The following is a 7,204-nucleotide window of genomic DNA, read 5'->3' as shown; positions in this document are numbered from 1 at the left end:
ACTTTTCTTGCACAGTGAACAACACTGCATAATAAATAACACTAGTGACATTTTGGTACTGAATCCTCCCTGCTTTCTTGTAGAAAGAGTAACTGATTTCCTTTCAAATTAGCAATGTTTATTTGTGTAGGATAGGAAAGTTAGCAGAGTTCAGACACCCACAAACAATAAAGTACCAGAAAAATATCCCATAAGAGGTGACATTTCAAACAGTTAAGTACTAAAAAAATCCTAAGAGCCCGGAATCAAGGTTCCCCAAGAGAAGAAATCCCTGTGACATTTTCTGCACTTCTTCCTCCTCCCTTGTTAATATCCTGTGATATTAGTCGACTTCCAGAAGGTCATCATTTATGAAAGTCTACCTTTCAGATTAGAATGTCTCCGGAGTTAATGTGAGATTGTATGGTAAATAGTTGCTGAATCAAGCCTAAAATCAGGTCACTGTGTCCCTTGATTATGTGGCTCCCTCTAGTCAGCCTCCTCACTCCCTGTGTGCCCCTCAGAAGGTCTGGTCTTCTTTTGAGCTGCAGGTTAAAGGTCTGAGAGTTAAGCTATGTGTTTTGTTTTGTTTTACCTTCCTACTCTCTGAATATTCATTTATCCCCTTGATGGAGGAATGTCTTTCTGTATGCTGCGAATATGTGTTGTTCTGATTGGTTGAGAAATAAAGCCGTTTGGCCCATGGCAAGGCAGCTTAGAGGCAGGCAGGGAAATTCAAAGAGAGAAACAGGAAGAAGGCAGGGGTGGGGTGAGGTGGGTGGGGTTGTGGTGGTTACAGGGGAGGGGGAAGACATGGGATGCCAGTGAGCTGCCCAAGGAGCAACATGTAATGGGACGCAGGTAAAGCCACGGAAGATATGGCGATACATAGATGAGTAGTTATGGGCTAACTTAAGATGTAAGAGATAGCTAGCAAAAAGCTTGAGCCATGGCCATGCAGTTATAATTAATATAAGCCTCTGTGTGTTTGCTTGGGTCCAAGCAGCTGTGGAACTGCTGGATAAGAGATTTATCCTGACAGGGCCAGGCAGGACATAGGAAAACTTCTAGCTATATCCCCTTTTAGTTTGTTCAGATCAAACTTAGAATGTGCTGCTTAAGGGTTTGCCTCCATTAAAAGCAATAAAAATGCTCAGCCATCTTTGAAAGATAATTAGAACTGCAACCCCTAGTGTTCAGCTGGAACCTGCAGCTTACTCCTGCTTGATTCAGAAAGCTCCACTCCTCTCTCTCCAAACCCCACCCTCTCAGAGAATCTCCAACAAAGAAAAGGTATCAAAAAGCCCAGTTCTACATTCTTGGTGGCTGCAGTGGCTCCTTCCCTGAAATTGCTAGTAGCCTAAGACCCCGCCTAAAGCAGTCAACTTTTGACCATACTTGGGCACAAACTCAGTTTGTGGAGGACACGTCATCACCCCTCACCTACAGGGTATATAAGCTCCCTGCTTTAGTTCGGCCCCGTGACTTCTCTGCCCCTGATCTCTGGGGTTGGAGGACGCACCTGGGAATTGCTTTGCTCAAATAACCCTGTTCTTTTTCTTTTTCAGTTCAGCTTGATCTGGCTTACTGTGTCAGCAGAGAAACCTGCTACCTAGCAGGCCTGCTGTGCCAGGCTGTCCTCTCTGCACCCTCACCCCCAATCTTAGTGCTTGAGTGGCTTGGCCAGAGCTGCTGCTCCTGCAGCAAGTGGTGACACTAGTTCAAGGCTTCTGAGAGAGTGGGAGAAGATGGCCACTCTGAACCATACCAACTGTAAAACAGTCACCAGCAGCCCTGGGAGAGGAGGAGACCTCTGACGGTCTGCAGAGCCCTAAATAGTCCCTGAGCCTCATGTTGTTGGTGTTCCCCTGCTTCTGCCACCAGGAAAGGAGATGCACTCAGAGGGTGAAGGTATTGCCCAGCTGACAGGCTCAGGCCGTAACAATAGGGCTTCTCCAACCCAGAGCCCAGGGAACTGTCGCCAAGTGGAGGGGTGCTGTCCAGTGGAGGGGTGCTGTCCAGTGGAGGGGTGCTGTCCAGTGGAAGGGTGCTGTCCCTCAGTGGCCGTCAAAGCTCCAGCGGTGCTGCTGGCCCTAGCTGGAGCTGAACAGTGTAGGAAGCAGCCTCAGTGAGGGCAGAGCCAGAGAGCCTCCGGGTTATCAAGGAGACTTTGCCAAAGGCCGGCCCCTTGCATGCTACAACACTACCTAGTTCCTCAGGAACGACGGTGGCCTGGAGGAGCCCAGCCTGTGTGTGCTCCAGCCGCTGCAGGGGTGCCCCAGCAGGCAACCCTGTCAGCGGGAGGAGGAGCAGCTGCTGTGACCAGGAGACTCCAAGACTCAGAAGGGACCCCCAGGCCCAAGGATTTTTTTTTGAGAAAATATATACTTTAATTTAAAAAGTAGCTTTCAACCTATTTTTGAAAATGGAAGAAGTAGCTTTCACAAGTTGCAGCTGAACAATATGAAAACAGCACAGGTATTTTGGGAGAGTCTTGGCAAATACAACAGAATCTGAAAGAACTTGAATCAGTTCTCTAGAGACTCATGACACTGATTAATGCAACCTGGCTAAAGTGGACAGAGTCTGCAAAATTAATGTTACTTTTGTTTCTATAAAATATATTACCCAGCCAGGCATGGTGGCACATGCCTTTAATCCCAGCACTCAGGAGGATCTTTGTGAGTTCGAGGCCAGAGTGGTCTACAGAGTGAGTTGCAGATCAGCCAGGGATACACAGAGAAACCCAGTCTCAAAAATAAATAAATAAATAAAAATAAAAAATATTGCCCACCTCCCACAATCTACCCCTCCTCCCAGCACCCATCTTCTTTAGTCTTGAAAGGAGCATAAAGCAGCTGGAAAGTACTGTACACACACACTTTTTACAAACATGCCTAGGGTGAGCCTCCTCCCTAATTCTCCCCTGCAGACATCTGAGAACTAGCTAAGAGGCACAGCGTCGTTTCCTACCACAGAGATAGTAAACCTTTGTGGAGAAGAGTGTAAGTTGTGGGTGGGCTCAGCCACTGGCACACCTGGATGCCAAGCCCTTCCTATTTGTGACAGGAGATGGGGGTTTCTGGATTATCTCTGAAAGATTTCTTATTTTATATATAAATATTATATATATAAAATATGTAAATCTGTCGTTTTATTTTTAACAAAAGGTTTTAATTTTCACATTAAGACCTTAGATAAATGTGCCTCAGACTATCAACAGTGCTCATCTCTGTGCAGATTGAACCCTTTGTCCAGCTGGAAGTGATGGTACACACTCATGTTCCCAGCACTCAGGAAGCTGAGGCAAGATGGTTTTGAGTTCACAGTTAGGCTACGTGGTGAGAAGCCATCTCAGCAAAACCAATACTGCATTCCTTTTCCTTGGGCTGTGTCCTTTTCCATTTTTCTGAGTGAGAATTACGGGTATGGTAATGAGCACTTGGGAGGTCACGGAGTTGTCAGCAAAGGTGAGGTTCCGGGACGAGGTTGTCCCCTCTTTGTCAGATGGTCCAAATAGCCCCAGCTTCATAGGAGACGTCTTGGACACTCTCTGAGGACAGAGGAAAGGGAAGGGAAATATCTGCCTTTGCTCCCCCGGACCAGCTAAGGAAAGGCACTTTTGGGGTGACCCTGGTGGCCCGCCCTCCCCCATCATCGTTGCCTGCATACATCATCTCCTCCTGCCCACCTTGTCCACCCTGGGAGAAGAATTGAGCATCTCTTGCTCTCTTCTCCATGGTGTCTTTGGAGGGAGCGGTAGCCTGGCTGTCACAGGGAGGTGTCGGGGGCATGGGGGAGCTCTGAGGCGTGGCAGAGGGCAGGGTGATGGTTTTTAGCAGCGCTCTTACCCTGCGAGGAAAAGTCACGAAACACAACAGAATCCACTAACAAGAGTTTTATTAAGATGAGGAGAAAAGGATAGATGTAATCAGGTCTGCTGAAAAAACACGTGTGTGAAGGGGGCAGGGGAACGTGGGGGATAGCTTTTAAAGGCCAAGCCGCACCTGCACACACAGGCCCATGTGGCTATTCCACGCATGCGCATAGATCACGTGGATCATGTGGTTGCACCGAGCGCTTTGAACAACCACACAGCCACGGGGTCATGGGTCACGCAGGACGTATGACCGGAAATGACTAAGCTATGCACAGCCGTGGGGGCGTGGTGGGAATTCCTATCACAGGGTAAGATGGAGGAGGCACTGGCCCAGGACTCAGATGGTTCAGTGGCTTCTCCCTCTGCTGCATCAGTGGCTGTTCTGAGTCCTTTCCCAGGTCTGGGTGGATCTTTTTCAAACCGCCTTGACATGGTCAGTCTGTTGCCAGCTTGTAACTGTAGGTCCTCAGCCTCCTGCCCAAGATGGTCTTTTTCAGTGCTAATATCAGATTTTTTTTCTTTCAGTATCTCCAGGAGGAGGAGAAGGTGCTTCTCCAGCTCATGAATTTGCTCATTCTTCATCTCAATGACACAGTGCAAACTCTCCAGCTCTTGTTCCCTGAACAGAGCTGGGGCTCCCATAATCCTGGGTGTGATTCTTACAGGGTCAGCTAAGGAGGGACCCTTTCACCTGCTCATCTTGACTTGGAAGCCCTCCTGTGGTGAGGCCAGCATTTCATGGGCCTTCTGAGTGGTCCAGGAATAGGACGACAGGAAGATAGGAATATAGGAATAAAATGTTGTAAGCTTAAGAGATGGAAGCTGACAGCCATCAGCTCTGCCAGAAAATAGGGATTCATCTTTAACTAGACCTTTGTTTTACGATGGGCAGCTCTGTCAGCAGCCCAGATGTTAGGATTTGTTGTTGTTGTTGTTGTTGTTGTTTGTTTTGTTTTGTTTACAATGGCTCTCTGCAGCCTGGGGTTAGCTATTCTCCCTACCACTGACAACTGCCGTAGAACAAAGTTAACCTTTAATGAGTTCTGTGTAACAACCTGCTTTGCATTGTTTCATTTTCTCTCTGCTATGAGAACGCAGCAACGTCAGAAATCAGGAAAAGTTGTGGGTTTTGGGCAAACATCAATTAGCTCTGTCAGAGAAGACTGCAAATATCAGTTAGCTGGAACCTTCTAAAACCTTGTTTACAAAATTATAAATCCTGAAATGCAATATGTCTCTAAAAGTTTAACTGCAGAATTGTAAAAATTCTTGTGTCCCTGCCTAATGCTTACTTCTTACTATAAAAAGGGGCTTGAATTCCCCCCCCCCCCCATTTGCCATAGTTTCAGAAGCCCGAACTCTGGCTTGGTCCTAGTTAACTGGTAAGCTCCCCCTCCCCAGCTCCCCTCCTCCCTGGGATGATTTTTTTTTCTGAAATAAAGTTTGCTTCTGGTTTCATAGACTTCGATGGTCTGGCCCCCATTTTTTGCACACCCTTGGCCCTAGCATCACTAAGACTGTCTTTCTCCTGTGCACACATGTCTACAGGACTCGCCCAGCCTCCTCATGCCTTCCTTCCAGGATCGTTTACCCTTGTCCAGTGTCTCCAGGAGTTCTGTCTGTGTCTCTTCATCTTCTCCCGGGCTGGATCGCCGGTGCCTGCAATCCACCCTGCTTCTCTGTGACTCTACCCCCATGAACTGCCTGAGCTAAGAGCTCTGGTTGCAGCTTGAGCAGCCAGGGACAAGCTGGGGTGGGCTGCTGTGACCAGAGCGCACAGGGAATCACGCCGCCAACCCCAATGGCTCCAGAGCCTACTCAGTGGGTGCTGAGGCGTGCTGGACAGACTTGGCCCCAGCTGTCAGGCAGCAGTGGCCTTGGGCCAGGTCCGCCCCACCCCCAGTACTGATGGGCAGCACAAGCAAGCAGAACTCCAGCGACCTGTGCATCTGGAAGGAGGGTGGGCTGACCAGGAAGTCACACAGCAAGGAGGTTGAGCAGCCTCTACTCAGCAGGCTTTGTGGAGTAGATGTACTCAACGGGGATGCTCATTGTTAACATACAGCCCAACACCGCCTCACCTGCCAGGAACCTGACTGTGCTTAAAGCTTTTCAGGGACTTCTGCAGGGCCAATATTTATTTGGAAAAAAATGAGAACTGGCGCTATTGATGTGGGACATTGGTGCTGAGCCTGGTCAGATGCAGCGCTTCAGCCTAGAGCAGGGTGGCCTATCTGTGGAGGCAAGGCCCCAACTGACATCCGTAGGAAGGCCACAGGCTTCCAGTGTGAGCTGGAGAGTGGGCAGAGGGGCCTGGACCTGCATGTGCTGTCCGCCCAATGCCCTCCTTGACACTGACTTTGTCGTTTGAGGCTTCATCCAGGATGTCACCCATGTGCCAGAGCAGCAAGTGTTGGTTTTCTACCTTCATGTGAGCCGGCAGGAGAGCAGGGTCTTCCAGCTAGCTCCTGAGGGCAGTGGCCACTGGCTGGGCCATATCACAACACTGCTGGAGTGTGGTGTACAGCCACATGGGGAAGTCTCTTCACTGGACATGTGCACTTTGGGGAGTACAGCCGGGCGTGCCCCACGCTTTAGTGACTTTCAAAGGATGTACAGGAATGCAGAGGAGAGGGGCATAAATCCCTATGAGATTAATATGGAGTGACTTTCAGGGCAATATGGTACTGTTCTCCTTCAAATATGCCATCGTTCATGGCCTTAGTTGCTCAAATCTAGATAGAAGCAGCAGGGTGGTGGCATGGGCCCAGCCCGTTGCTCTAACTGGGAAGGTACATGCTGCTCTGACCCCATTAGGTCCCAGCCAAGCACACTGTGACCCGTTGGAAATGCTATAAAATGCAAACTAAGTTATATTTTTTTGTAAAAAAAGAAATGTCCATAAGAAACAACAACAAGACAAAGAGTCTTAAAGTTTACTTCTTGAAGCAGACCATTGTGAACATTGGGATGATCCATGCAGTGGCCAATAGTCAAGACAAGCTGTAATTTAAGGATGGGTCAGTCCTGAAACAGTTTCTTTCTGAAATGGAGCTGAAATGGAGACCATACCCCTGAAGACAGAGTGCTTTGGAAAGAATGAGGCCATTCAGGCAGCCCATGATGTCATGGCCCAGGAGGTCTAGTGTTGGATAGATGACAAAGTGAATTTTCATTTTATTCTGTTCAACAATGTGGACAGCCACCTCTATGGACTTGATGGGTGAATGTCCTTTCCAGTGAACCGTAGAGCCAGTTCAGTGGACTCTGCCACAGGACACTGCCAAGGTCTACAGAGATCCCCTGAGTTCAAAGTGGCTCTGTGCAGCACAGCCTAAGTCCTGG

General features: G+C 48.6%; 1 pseudogene; it reads left to right on the top strand.

Moving 5' to 3' along the window:
* Positions 1-5,797: 5,797 nt before the first annotated feature.
* On the top strand, positions 5,798-6,527 carry LOC131923843 (meteorin-like protein; annotated as a pseudogene).
* Positions 6,528-7,204: the final 677 nt, after the last annotated feature.

Source organism: Peromyscus eremicus, chromosome 14, assembly GCF_949786415.1.
Source record: "Peromyscus eremicus chromosome 14, PerEre_H2_v1, whole genome shotgun sequence".
Classification (NCBI taxonomy): Eukaryota; Metazoa; Chordata; class Mammalia; order Rodentia; family Cricetidae; genus Peromyscus; species Peromyscus eremicus.
This window is presented reverse-complemented; position numbering and strand designations above follow the sequence as displayed.